We start from the raw sequence: 15,180 nt of genomic DNA on the forward strand, positions 1-15,180 counted from the left end.
GGTGGCGCTGCGACGAAACTCTGCATGCACCCTTAGTTCCTGACTGGCATCACAAGTACCAAGTGTCATGTCAATAGGCCTAAGTTTGACGAAAATACAGCCTAAAATCTGTTTTTTTGCGCTCTACATAAAATTCGTTAAGGCGGTTTACGAGAACGGATTGATGTATCGAAATTCTTTTAATAACTTTTTGCCATGAGTATCTCAAGATGATACATACCAATTTTCGTGGCAATCGGACAAAAGCTCTAGGACGAGTTCGAAAAAGTAGGTTTTTTTATTAATTCAAAATGGCGGGAAAATTTACATGACGGAAAATAACATCATAGGGTCCAATCGAATCGTCTTGAGCCAAGGAATCAGAGGAAACAAGAATTTCGTTTCTAGGACTTACGGATCAGAAGTTATAAACAAAAACATAAGTGCAAATTTGGACTGTTGGTGGCGCTAGCGGGTTAGACATAGAGACTCCAAATTTGCTGTGGGGACACATTGGAGTGTCCTTTATCAGTGTGCCAAATTTCATAACTTTCCTACGTACGGTTCTATGGGCTGCCATAGACCGCAATGGCGGAAGAAGAATAACTAATAATAATAATTATTATAAAAAGAAAACTAACAAATACAATAGGGTTCTACGCCCCTTCGGGGCTTGACCCCTAAATATAGCTGCAAGCAGCGATACCGGGGTCAAGCCAAACATGGCAAAAAATGATTCATACGTGATGACTGTCATGATTTCACATCTAAGTTTGCAATATTTTTATGAAAAAATAGCAATTTTTTTGTATCTTGAGACCACTAGGTGGGGCGGAGCCGAAACAATAGATGGTGCCTCAGGTCATGACTGTGATGACACATACTCAATTTAGTGTAAATACGATAAAGCAATACAGAGATATAGCCTTAAATGACTTGACCACTAGGGGGCACTAACCAAACAATAAATTGTGACTCAGGTCTTGATTGTGATGACACCCACCAAATTTGGTGTAAATACAATAAAGAGATGCAGAGATATAGCCTTAAATGACTTGACCACTAGGGGGCACTGACCAAAAAATAAATTGTGATTCAGGTCTTGATTGTGATGACACCCACCAAATTTGGTGTAAATACGATAAAGAGATGCAGAGATATAGCTTCAAATCTCTTGACCACTAGGGGGCACCGAAAAGTTTACAAGTCCTCCCAGAACATGTTGCTGATGAACCATACCAAGTTTCATAACAATACGCAATTGCGTTTCTGAAATACTTGAACTTAAAGAAAAAATTCAAAATGGCCGACACACAAAATGGCCGACCAAAAACCATTTGGTATCGTTTGACTCGGCATGCCTCAAGAAATCTAACAAGACCAGTCTCATAATTTTACATTCAAGTTTGCAGTAGTTATAAACAAAAATAGACATTTTTTATATCTCGTGACCAGTAGGGGGCAGTGTGACGAAATGGTGCATGCACCCTCAGGTCATCACTATTATGACATATACCAAGTCTCATATTAATACCTAAAAGTTTTGCGAAGATACAGGCTCAAACACATATTGGCGTGCTCGCCCTCGCATTCTTTGATGCGTTATACGACAACGGATAGGTCTACCGAAAAGCTTTTGATAACTTTTTGTCTAGAGTGTCTCTAGACGATGCATACCAAAAATCAAGCCAATCACACGAGCGCTCTAGGAGGAGTTCGAAAAAGTAGGTGTTCAATATAATTCAAAATGGCCGACAGGAAGTAGGTTTGACTCAGACATATTTGGTACAGTCGGACTCAGCATGAGCCCAGGAATCAATAAAGTGAATTCTTATGTCATAGTGGCAATTTAATCAAATGAAATAAAGATTTTAAACAATTTATTTACATATCCTGACCACTAGGTGGCGCTGTCTTAAAGATTTATAGGTGCGCTCAGAACATGTCACTGATGAACCATGCCAAATTTCGTAGCGATACGCCATTCTCTTTGTGAAATACTGAACTTAATGAGAAAATTCAAAATGGCCGACACCCAAAATGGCCGACCGAAAACCGTTTGGTATCGTTTGACTCGGCATGCCTCAAGGAATCTAACAAGACCACCTTCATGATTTTAGACTCAAGTTTGAAGTAGTTATAAGCAAAAATAGGCATTTTTCGAATCTCGTGACCACTAGGTGGCGCTGTGACGAAACGTTGCAGGCACCCTCAGGTCATGACTGTAATGACATATACCAAGTTTCGTGTCGATACATTAAAGTTTTGCGAAGATACGGCCTCACGTCCGTTTTTGCGTGCTCGCCGCCTTGTATGTTGTTACTGTATACGAGAACGCATTGATCTATCAAAAAGCTTTTGATAACTTTTTGTCTGGGGTGTCTCTAGATGCTATATACCAAAGGACATGCAAATCGGACGAACGCTCTAGGAGGAGTTCGAAAAAGTAGGTTTTACGGAAAATTCAAAATGGCGGAAAGATTTGCATGACACAAATGGCATCAATGTGTGCATTTGAATCATCATGAGCAAATGATTCAGAGGAAACAAGAATCTAGTTTCTAGGACTCACGGGTCAGAAGTTATGAGCATGAACATAAGTGGATTTTTGGACTGTTGGTGGCGCTAGAGGGTTTGAGTCAGACACACCAATGTTGCTATAGTAACTTCTGAGACTGTCCTCTACATGTGTGCCAAATTTCATAACTTTCCTACGTACGGTTCTATGGGCTGCCATTGACTTCAATGGCGGAAGAGAAAACATAATAATAATAAGAAAACTAACAATAACAATAGGGTTCTACGCCCCTTCGGGGCTTGACCCCTAATAATAATAATAAGAATATAGCTGCAAGCAGCGATACCGGGGTCAAGCCAAACATGGCAAAAAATGATTCATACGTGATGACTGTCATGATTTAAGATCTAAGTTTGCATTAGTTTTATGAAAAAAATTCAATTTTTTTCTAATCTTGAGACCACTAGGTGGCGCTCTGCTGAAACAATAGATGGTGCCTCAGGGCATGACTGTGATGACACATACCAAATTTAGTGTAAATACAATAAAGTGATACGGAGATATAGCCTTAAATGACTTGACCACTAGGGGGCACTGACCAAACAATAAATTGTGACTCAGGTCTTGATTGTGATGACACCCACCAAATTTGGTGTAAATACGATAAAGAGATGCAGAGATATAGCTTCAAATCTCTTGACCACTAGGGGGCGCCGAAAAGTTTACAAGTCCTCCCAGAACATGTTGCTGATGAACCATACCAAGTTTCATAACAATACGCAATTACGTTTCTGAAATACTTGAACTTAAAGAAAAAATTCAAAATGGCAGACACACAAAATGGCCGACCAAAAACCATTTGGTATGGTTTGACTCGGCATGCCTCACCAAATCTAACAAGACCAGTCTCATAATTTTACATTCAAGTTTGCAGTAGTTATAAGCAAAAATAGACATGTTTTATATCTCGTGACCAGTAGGGGGCAGTGTGACGAAATGTTGCATGCACCCTCAGGTCATCACTGTTATGACATATACCAAGTCTCATATCAATACGCAAAAGTTTTGCGAAGATACAGGCTCAAACACATTTTGGCGTGCTCGCCCTCGCATTCTTTGATGCGTTATACGACAACGGATAGGTCTACCGAAAAGCTTTTGATAACTTTTTGTCTAGAGTGTCTCTAGATGATGCATACCAAAAATCAAGCCAATCACACGAGCGCTCTAGGAGGAGTTCGAAAAAGTAGGTGTTCAATATAATTCAAAATGGCCGACAGGAAGTAGGTTTGACTCAGACATATTTGGTACAGTCGGACTCAGCACGAGCCAAGGAATCAGTAGAGTGAATTCTTATGTCAGTGTGGCAATTTAATCAAATGATATAAATATTTTAAACAATTTATTTACATATCCTGACCACTAGGTGGCGCCGTCCTAAAGATTTATAGGGGCGCTCAGAACATGTCACTGATGAATCATGCCAAATTTCGTAGCAATACGCCATTCTGTTTGTGAAATACTGAACTTAATGAGAAAATTCAAAATGGCCGACACCCAAAATGGCCGACCGAAAACCGTTTGGTATCGTTTGACTCTGCATGCCTCAAGGAATCTAACAAGACCACTTTCGTGATTTTAGACTCAAGTGTGAAGTAGTTATAAGCAAAAATAGGCATTTTTCGAATTTCGTGACCACTAGGTGGCGCTGTGACGAAACGTTGCAGGCAACCTCAGGTCATGACTGTTATGACATATACCAAGTTTCGTGTCGATACAATCATGTTTTGCGAAGATACAGCCTCACGTCCGTTTTGGCGTGCTCGCCGCCATATAGGTTGTCAATTTATACGAGAACACATTGGTCTATCAAAAAGCTTTTGATAACTTTTTGTCTGGGGTGTCTCTAGATGCTACGTACCAAAGGACATGCAAATCGGACGAACGCTCTAGGAGGAGTTCGAAAAAGTAGGTTTTACGAAAAATTCAAAATGGCGGAAAGATGTGCATGACACAAATGACATCAATGTGTGCATTTGAATCATCATGAGCCAATGATTCAGAGGAAACAAGAATTTAGTTTCTAGGACTCACGGGTCAGAAGTTATGAGCATGAACATAAGTGGATTTTTGGACTGTTGGTGGCGCTAGAGGGTTTGAGTCAGACACACCAATGTTGCTATAGTAACTTCTGAGACTGTCCTCTACATGTGTGCCAAATTTCATAACTTTCCTACGTACGGTTCTATGGGCTGCCATTGACTTCAATGGCGGAAGAGGAAACATAATAATAAGAATAATAATAATATATATAGCTGCAAGCAGCAATGCCGGGGTCAATCCGAAAAGGGCACAGAAGGATGTAAAGTTGCGTTTTGATAAGTAGACTATAGAACCTAGGGAAACCTTATGATTTCAGATGAAAATAAACGCTAAAGTAATCAACAAAAATAATCTATGTTCTTGTCTACTGCAATCGTCCTTCTGTTATTGACAATCATGGAACATAAGAGCACTGAAAGACATGTATGTGATGTTTGCAGTGGCAAAACATGGGTCACAACATGTTACAGCAAGTTAAATGAGTCAAAAGAGACCATCCCCATGTCTCTACGCTGTTCTGATGCAGAGAAAAAGCTGTTGCAAAAACAGTTGATAAGGTATTCTCATTGGTTGCTAGACAGTAAATTGACATCCACCAGTGATTATAATCCAAGCCATGAAATGAATAATCCATGATGATTTATGGTTTTAGATGTGTTTGTTGCAGTAGTTTTAGGCAAAAATTACCATTTTCTATCTCAAAACCACTAGGTGGCGCTGTGACAAAATTGTGCATGCAACTTCAGGTCATGATTACGTTACATTGAGCTAGTTTTATGTCTATACACTTTAGTTTAGTGAAGAAACAGTTGTATGACCATAGGGCTGGCTTGATATCACAGGTTTTGTTCAATTATAACGCCAACTAGTGGTGCAAGCAAGCTATTTTTTTTGTGTAGCCTCAGACTGTGGTCGTACATCAGCGTATCAAATCTGGTGAAAAAATCTCTTTTCGTTGCGAAGTTATAACCATTTATGTGTAAAAAATACAAAATTTAAAGGTAATTTTTAGTTTTTTGCATTTTTCGGCCATTTCTGATGAAAATTTTAATATAACGCCAATAGAACTTTTTGTTCAGAAGGTAAGGTTAGTTTCTTCCTATGGTGTTTTTGAGTCGATCAGAATTACGCTCGCGGAGATATTCGCGCGTGTTTTTTAAGCGTTATTTTGCTGCGCAGGGCTAACCGTAAGGCGAATTCTGGCAAGTTTGGTATCGTTGGACTCGGCAATTATTCAAAACTCCAAGGAAACAAGTCCCGTGACAATACATTGACCGCAGCCAAAGTTATAGGCGTGTAATACATTAATCTGACCACTAGGTGGCGCTGCGACGAAACTGTGCATGCACCCTCAGTTCCTGACTGGCATCACAAGTACCAAGTGTCATGTCAATAGGCCTAAGTTTGACGAAGATACAGCCTAAAATCAGTTTTTTTGCACTCTACGTAAAATTTGTTAAGGCGGTATACGACAACGGATTGGTGTATTGAAATTCTTTTGATAACTTTTTGCCATGAGTGTCTCTAGATGCTACGTGCCGATTTTCGTGGCAATCGGACAAAAGCTCTAGGACAAGTTCGAAAAAGTAGGTTTTACGAATAATTCAAAATAGTGGAAAAATTTTCATGACGGAAAATGACGTCATAGGGTCCTTTCGAATCGTCTTGAGCCAAGGAATCAGAGGAAATGAAAATTGTGTTTCTAGGACATACGGACCAGAAGTTATAAGCAAAAACATAAGTGCAACTTTGGACTGTTGGTGGCGCTAGCGGGTTAGACATAGAGACTCCAATTTTGCTGTGGGGACACACTGGAGTGTCCTTTATCAGTGTGCCAAATTTCATAACTTTCCTACGTACGGTTCTATGGGCTGCCATAGACCGCAATGGCGGAAGAAGAATAACTAATAATAATTGTAAATATAGCTGCAAGCAGCGATACCGGGGTCAAGCCAAACATGGCAAAAAATGATTCATACGTGATGACTGTCATGATTTAAGATCTAAGTTTGCATTAGTCTTAGAAAAAAAAGCAATTTTTTCATATCTTGAGACCACCAGGTGGCGCTGTGCCGAAACAATAGATGGTACCTCAGGTCATGACTGTGATGACACATACCAAATTTAGTGTAAATACAATAAAGCGATATGGAGATATAGCCTTAAATGACTTGACCACTATGGGGCACTGACCAAACAATAAATTGTGACTCAGGTCTTGATTGTGATGACACCCACCAAATTTGGTGTTAATACGATAAAGAGATGAAGAGATATAGCTTCAAATCTTTTGACCACTAGGGGGTGCCGAAAAGTTTACAAGTCCTCCCAGAACATGTTGCTGATGAACCATACCAAGTTTCATAACAATACGCAATTGTGTTTCTGAAATACTTCAATTTAAAGAAAAAATTCAAAATGGCCGACACACAAAATGGCCGACCAAAAACCATTTGGTATCGTTTGACTCGGCATGCCTCACGAAATCTAAAAAGACTAGTCTCATAATTTTACATTCAAGTTTGCAGTAGTTATAAGCAAAAATAGACATATTTTATATCTCGTGACCAGTAGGGGGCAGTGTGACGAAATGGTGCATGCACCCTCAGGTCATCACTGTTATGACATATACCAAGTCTCATATTAATACGCAAAAGTTTTGCGAAGATACAGGCTCAAACACATTTTGGCGTGCTCGCCCTCGCGTTCTTTGATGCGTTATACGACAACGGATAGGTCTACCGAAAAGCTTTTGATAACTTTTTGTCTAGAGTGACTCTAGATGATGCCTACCAAAATTCAAGCCAATCAAACAAGCGCTCTAGGAGGAGTTCGAAAAAGTAGGTATTCAATATAATTCAAAATGGCCGACAGGAAGTAGGTTTGACTCAGACATACTTGGTACAGTCGAACTCAGCATGAGCCAAGGAATCAATAGAGTGAAGTCTTATGTCATAGTGGCAATTTAATCAAATGATATAAAGATTTTAAACAATTTCTTTACATATCCTGACCACTAGGTGGCGCCGTCCTAAAGATTTATAGGTGCGCTCAGAACATGTCACTGATGAACCATGCCAAATTTCGTAGCGATACGCCATTCTGTTTGTGAAATACTGAACTTAATGAGAATATTCAAAATGGCCGACACCCAAAATGGCCGACCAAAAACCGTTTGGTATCGTTTGACTCGGCATGCCTCAAGGAATCTAACAAGACCACCTTCATGATTTTAGACTCAAGTTTGAAGTAGTTATAAGCGAAAATAGTCATTTTTCGAATCTCGTGACCACTAGGTGGCGCTGTGACGAAACGTTGCAGGCACCCTCAGGTCAAGACTGTAATGACATATACCAAGTTTCGTGTCGATACACCAAAGTGTTGCGAAGATACAGCCTCACGTCCGTTTTGGCGTGCTCGCCGCCGTATATGTTGTCAAGGTATACGAGAACGCATTGGTCTATCAAAAAGCTTTTGATAACTTTTTGTCTGGGGTGTCTCTAGATGCTAGATACCAAAGGACATGCAAATCGGACAAACGCTCTAGGAGGAGTTCGAAAAAGTAGGTTTTACGGAAAATTCAAAATGGCGGAAAGATGTGCATGACACAAATGACATCAATGTGTGCAATTGAATCATCATGAGCCAAGGATTCAGAGGAAACAAGAATTTAGTTTCTAGGTCTCACGGGTCAGAAGTTATGAGCATGAACATAAGTGGATTTTTGGACTGTTGGTGGCGCTAGAGGGTTTGAGTTAGACACACCAATGTTGCTATAGTAACTTCTAAGACTTTCCTCTACATGTGTGCCAAATTATATAACTTTCCTACGAACGGTTCTATGGGCTGCCATTGACTTCAATGGCGGAAGAACAAGGATGAATAATAATAATAATAAGAAAACTAACAATAACAATAGGGTTCTACGCCCCTTCGGGGCTTGACCCCTAAAAAGAAAACTAACAAATACAATAGGGGTCTTCGCCCCTTCGGGGCTTGACCCCTAATAATAATAATAAGAAAACTAACAATAACAATAGGGTTCTACGCCCCTTCGGGGCTTGACCCCTAAAAACTAACAATAACAATAGGGTTCTACGCCCCTTCGGGGCTTGACCCCTAATTATTATAAAAAGAAAACTAACAAATACAATAGGGTTCTACGCCCCTTCGGGGCTTGACCCCTAATAATAATAATAATAAGAAAACTAACAATAACAATAGGGTTCTACGCCCCTTCGGGGCTTGACCCCTAACAATAATAAGAAAACTAACAATAACAATAGGTGTCTACGCCACTTCGTGGCTTGACCCCTAATTAAAGCTGCAAGCAGCATTTACCGGGTTTCGAGCATTAAAGCACGTCAAAGACGTCAGACATCATCGACCAGGCTGATCCAGCATCCACAAAAACAAAAGAGGTGGTCAGAAACGGTTCATACAGACTATGTATGCTTAAACACGCGTGCACCTATAGGACAAACATGTCACGTCCTTAATGTGAAGTCATTCGCAGCTACCAGACACACGTGTTCAAAGTTGTCAGCAAAAAAGGTGTTATCATTCAGTGAAATGTCTCCCTCTCTTCTCACGAAACATTGACAAACAGAACACTGAAGGAAATGTTTGTGGTGCTTGCAGTGGTAAAACTTGGGTCACAAAATGTTAAAATAGTGTTAATGAGTCAAAAGAGCCGAACCCCATGTCTCTACGATGTTCTGATACAGAGATACAGCTCTTGTTAAATGGTTGCTAGGGTATTCTCATTGGTTGCTAGTGACTGAATTGCAATCCACCAATGATTATACTCAAAGCCATGAAAGACATTATCCATGATGACTCATGATTTTAGATGTAAGGTTGCAGTATTTTTAAGTGAAAAAAACAAATAACCACTAGGTGGCGCTAAGACAGACTCGTGCATGTAACCTCAGGTCATGACTGTGTTACTTGTAGCTAGAATCACGGCTTTTCACTTTAGTTTAGTGAAGAAACAATTGTATGACCATTGGGCTTACTCAATGTCAAAGGTTTTGTTCAATTATGAGGCCAACTAGTGGTGCAGGCATACCATTTTTTTTTGTATTGCCTCAGACTCTGCTCAGACATCAGCGTATCAAATTTGGTGAAAAAATGTCATTTCGTTGCAGAGTTATAAGCATTTATATCTAAAAAACACAAAAAATGAATGTAATTTTTCGTTTTTTGCAATTTTCGGCCATTTCTGATGGAAATTTTAACATAACACTAATAGAACTTTTTGTTCAGAAGTTCAAGTTAATTTCTTCCTATGGTTATTTCGAGTCGATAGGAATAACCCTCGCGGAGTTATTCACGCATGTTTTTTAAGCGCTATTTTGCTGTGCAGGGCTAACCGTAAGGCGAAACCTGGCATGTTTGGTATCGTTGGACTCGGCAACAATTCAAAACTCTTAGTAAAAAAGTCCCATGAAAATACGTCAAACTCAGCCTAAGTTATAAGCATTTACATGATTTGTCTGGCCACTAGGTGGCGCTGTGACGAAACGAGGCACGCAACCTCAAGCCATGACTGTCATCACAAATACCAAGTGTCGTGTTGATACTTCATTTCTGTCCCCAGTTATAGCCAAAAAAGTCCAATTGGCTGCGCACACTTCAGACGTTTGGGCTTGGCATATCAACCGTGAGTCGAAAGTTCAACTTTTTTTTTAATAATTATTGATATTCGAACTCCAAGGAACATTTTAGCACTGGAACGATTCTGATCAAGCGAAAAACCTAGGACTAGTTCGTTTTTATTTTTTTCGACAAAATCGAAAATACAGAAAAAATTTTATGACGGAAATAAAATCGGAGATATACATTTTTTAAGTTTGGAACCAGGGATTACAATGATACCAAACACTTGACTGTCTGATGTCCGGTTTAGGAGTTATGAGCACCAACGCGTCGGGCATTGCTATAGCGCCACCTATGGGCCGATTTGGCTGATTCACTGTATCTGAGTAGCCTGCTAATATACAACCAGTTGACCAAGTGGCAAGTTTCTACGACTTACGGTTTGGGCTGGGCAACGCGTTTTACCGTGGAAAAATAATAATAATAAAACAGACAAATACAATAGGTTTTCAGCACTTCGTGCTCGAAACCCTAATAAGAAAACTAACAATAACAATAGGGTTCTACGCCCCTTCGGGGCTTGACCCCTAATAATAATAAGAAAACTAACAATAACAATAGGGTTCTACGCCCCTTCGGGGCTTGACCCCTAATAATAATAATAATAATAATAATAAGAAAACTAACAATAACAATAGGGTTCTACGCCCCTTCGGGGCTTGACCCCTAATAATAATAATAAGAAAACTAACAATAACAATAGGGTTCTACGCCCCTTCGGGGCTTGACCCCTAATAATAATAAGAAAACTAACAATAACAATAGGGTTCTACGCCCCTTCGGGGCTTGACCCCTAAATATAGCTGCAAGCAGCAATGCCGGGGTCAAGCTGAACAATGGATAAAAGCAAATAAAGGTTGATGACACTGATGATGAGTTTTAGGAAAGCAGTTTTTAAAAGTGTAAAGTGTAGTGATTTTAATATTTTTGCAAAGGTATAAGCAAAAACCACATATCTGTACATGGGTGTTTGGAGAACATTTTATAAAGGTCAAGTTTTTCATCAACTAAATCTGTGTGAAACATAAAACATTGATGATCTTGTGCTGAATCAAATTGTTTCAACATATCCTCTGTGTGTCTGCTTTATTTACAGCCTTTTGTTCACATGGTGTGAGCTAAACGATTTTGTTCTATATTTTTTTACTTACATATTTTGACATATTTTTAATTAAGGAACACAAAGGATATAATGTAAGTTGTTATGGATAGCATTTAAGTTTATTCAGAAATGATGAAAAAAAAGTAAAATTTATCTCTGCAACTTAATGTAGCCTTAATAATGATTAATTTGTTTTTATACTTTATAGACATATGTAAATTTATCTACTAATATTTCGTTTTTAGTTTTACAGGTGCACGAATACTGGCTAATTGTAATTTATTTAAGACACTGCTGTGTGTGTGTGTGTGTGTGTGTGTGTGTGTATTTTTTTTTCCAGGTGCGCATGAAAGATTAAAATAAACAATGCGCTACAAGGCTCTTTTTGTACCACTGTTGCTGGAATTTTGTTACACAGTTACCCAATTTACTGCAACACGAGGGATTACTCTGTGCAAGTATCAGGAAGTCAACATTTTTCTGTTTGTTGTGGAGACCAAAAATTTGTAAGATCAATATTAGTATGTAACATGTAGGGATGCAACGATTACAAATTTTGATGGTACGGATATAGTCTGACAAATAATCACGGTTGTACGGTTATTACGGTTATTATGGACTCATTTATTTTACAACATTAATGTAAAAAATCACATGCTAAATTCTTTTGTATTTTCAGTTTGTGTATTTTTTCTGTAATTCTTGGACAAATGAATAATAATAATAACCTAGCAGGCTTTGACTTAAACAGTATAGGTGCCTTTTGAAACCTGTAGGCTATTCATTTTAATTATCTTTTGAATAAATGTAATTTTATATTTGGACTGAATATATATTATAATATTATAATATATTATAAATATATTATAAAACTAAATGTATATTATTTTGATTTGTTTGAAGTATTAGTAAAAATGATAAGAGCCTCTCAAAACGAATAATAACACAGGGTCATCCTGGACTGGGTTCTGCGAGTCATTTTGGACTGGCAGCATTAAGCCGAAAGTATACTAGGGACGTCCGCGTATGCGCGCCGTCCGCATGACGTCATTTTCGTCATCAAGAGGGTCCGCGGCCGGCCGCGCGGACCGTCCGCGTGCAGGCCAAAATTTGAGACTGCGCGGACAGTGCGCGTACAGTCCGCGTACAACAGCGCATGCGCGTGAACATATTTAGACAGGGCACTCCACTATAAACAATTATACAAAGGAAATAGACAGCATTTGCACACACACTATTGTTTTTCTTCTTTAACTTTTACTTCTTCCAAGAACAGAAAGCCCTGGAGCATGTTTGTTTGATTCCTGTTCTTTGTTGTCTTCTTGTTTGTTCTAAACTGTGTTTGCAATGGTGGATCAGTTACTTTTCTTCACATATCCTAATGTTTTAATGTACTGTAAATGTCGCCAAATCAGTGCTGCCCTGACAGCTTGTTAGACTAATAATTTGAATAAGAAATCATTTGTATTGCGTATAGTGTTGAACGCGGTCAACCGCGCGTAGCCGTGGGGAGTATACTCGAAAAGCTGCGCGGACGCGTGCGCGCGCGAGCCGGACGCGGAAAAAAGGTATACCCCGGCCTTTAACGTGTTCACTCATGCTATTAATTCATAAATCATTAACGCGTTAAAATAATTCAACGTTATTAAATGCAGTCAGACCACCAGGAGCCCCGCCCGGATTTGATCCGCGAGGAGGAGGTTTTTAATGCTGCACAGACCGATTGGAGTGTGGCTTTTTCATGCACCCGTGCAGGCACGAAAACACACACACACACACACACACACACCCACACACACACACACACACACACACCAGATGCACGAACAACCAAGAGACGTGTCACGCGCACATATTCTTTTGAACGCGGAGCTTTGTCATACAGTGCGCTAACGAGCATGTCGCATGCCGCACGCACCTCTTGGTGGTTCGTGGATCTGGTTTGTGTGTGCGTGCGTGAAACAAAAACACGCGGTGTAGCGGAGGCTTTACGGTTACCTAACCGTGACATTTTAAAGCGCGGTTAATAGTGAAACTGGTTAATCGCTGCATCCCTAGTAACATGTAAGGAATGTCATATTTTACAAACCTTTGATTGTGTTTCAACACATAGATGATTTACCAACAAAAAACATCAACCTTATATGTTGACTTGTGGGTGTTGTACCCAAACACAAGAGTCAGCTGAAATGGATCAAATTGATAGTACACATTCTCTGCTTTTCATGTGTGACCAATTAATGTATCAGTACATAGTTTATCACATCAACACTTCTGAGCTGGTTTCAATATCTATCTATATATTAGAAAGAATTATTGAAATACAAATGTGTTGTTCCAGTGAGTTGGAATATGTTCTATGTTAAAACAGGTGAAGAAAATGTGACATTCTGTACTTTTGTTTCATGTACATCTTTTTTTAACACATTTCTTGACTCCACCGCAAACAGCCCTGTTGAAAAAAACAGCATACCAGCAAGACCAGCATATGTTGTGTTTTGGTGATGGTTTGCTAGTGAACACCAGCTAAACCAGCAGCAAACCAGCATCAGCACCAGCACTAGCACCAGCTAAACCAGCAACAAACCAGCATTAGCACTAGCTAAACCAGCATTAGCACCAGCATCCCATGCTGGTCATACCAGCATATCGTCGCTGCCTGATGAAACTCACGTATGTCCAAAACGGTAACTTTTCAGAAAGTGGAAAAAACACCGTAAATCAAAAGCAGTTGAATGTAGCGTTGTCATACTTGGTACGGCATATTTACATGTAACCATATTCTTGCCAGTGTCATAATATAATCCACATTTGACCACATTTGACCAAAATTGAGTTTAAATGGACATGCGTGCATATTTTACAGTAACTTTGATCGATGCGTGCGTTCTTCCGATCATTAATTAGAATGGCCAAGTCGCGTTTCGTATTGACAGATGAATACGCTCAGTTCATTAAATACGCTTACTTTATTTAATATTAATTATAAGTGTATTAAATGTCTCTTGCAAACTATGAAGGGACAATGAATCAATACACTGACATGCTAATGCTACACAACAGGGGCGTCAGTTTGTGTTTAAAAGTGGTGAGGACAAAAGATCAGATAAAAACATTACTGCAGGACGGGAAAAATATTGAATAACGCGCATCAAAAATGGGCATAGCGTAGGCCAGTCAACAACAAGAAAATACTCAGCATAAATGTATAAACCCTCAACAATGTCGAATGCACACATCACACACGTAACAGTCCCTGCAACACCAGCTCAACCGAACAATGCCAAAGCACCATACCGTAGAAAACAGCAGCGCGTTTAATAAAAGATTACAATGAATTTCATTACATATGTACAAGAAAACACACCATAAGCATACAACGCAACATATGTGACCCTGGACCACAAAACCAGTCTTAAGCATCGCTTGATTTTTCAGAACATTTTAACCAAATGCTTTCAAAAAGCGTGGGGAAATCCCCAGCGTATAACACCAATGCTAGACAGATACTTTGTTTGCACAGTCCTACCGTAATTAAGTAACTCCTAGATGTTAGTCTGGCGTCCGGGGGAAACGTTTACCTCGAAGGAAAGTCATTGTCATGTTTATTCGGCTATATCCAGTGCTGAGCTTCGATGAAACTTTACGAGACCGGCGAGATGCTTCACAGGCGGAAGCTATGCGGCGTGATTGACAGCTTTGACACCAAACGGGTACGTGAAAATCAAATGACATGATTTCACAAGTTTTCATTGGCCATTTAGGTATGTGACGCATACTGTATATGGAAATGAACCTGGACATTCAATCTGTCAAA

Source organism: Misgurnus anguillicaudatus, chromosome 13, assembly GCF_027580225.2.
Source record: "Misgurnus anguillicaudatus chromosome 13, ASM2758022v2, whole genome shotgun sequence".
In the NCBI taxonomy this organism is placed as follows: domain Eukaryota; kingdom Metazoa; phylum Chordata; class Actinopteri; order Cypriniformes; family Cobitidae; genus Misgurnus; species Misgurnus anguillicaudatus.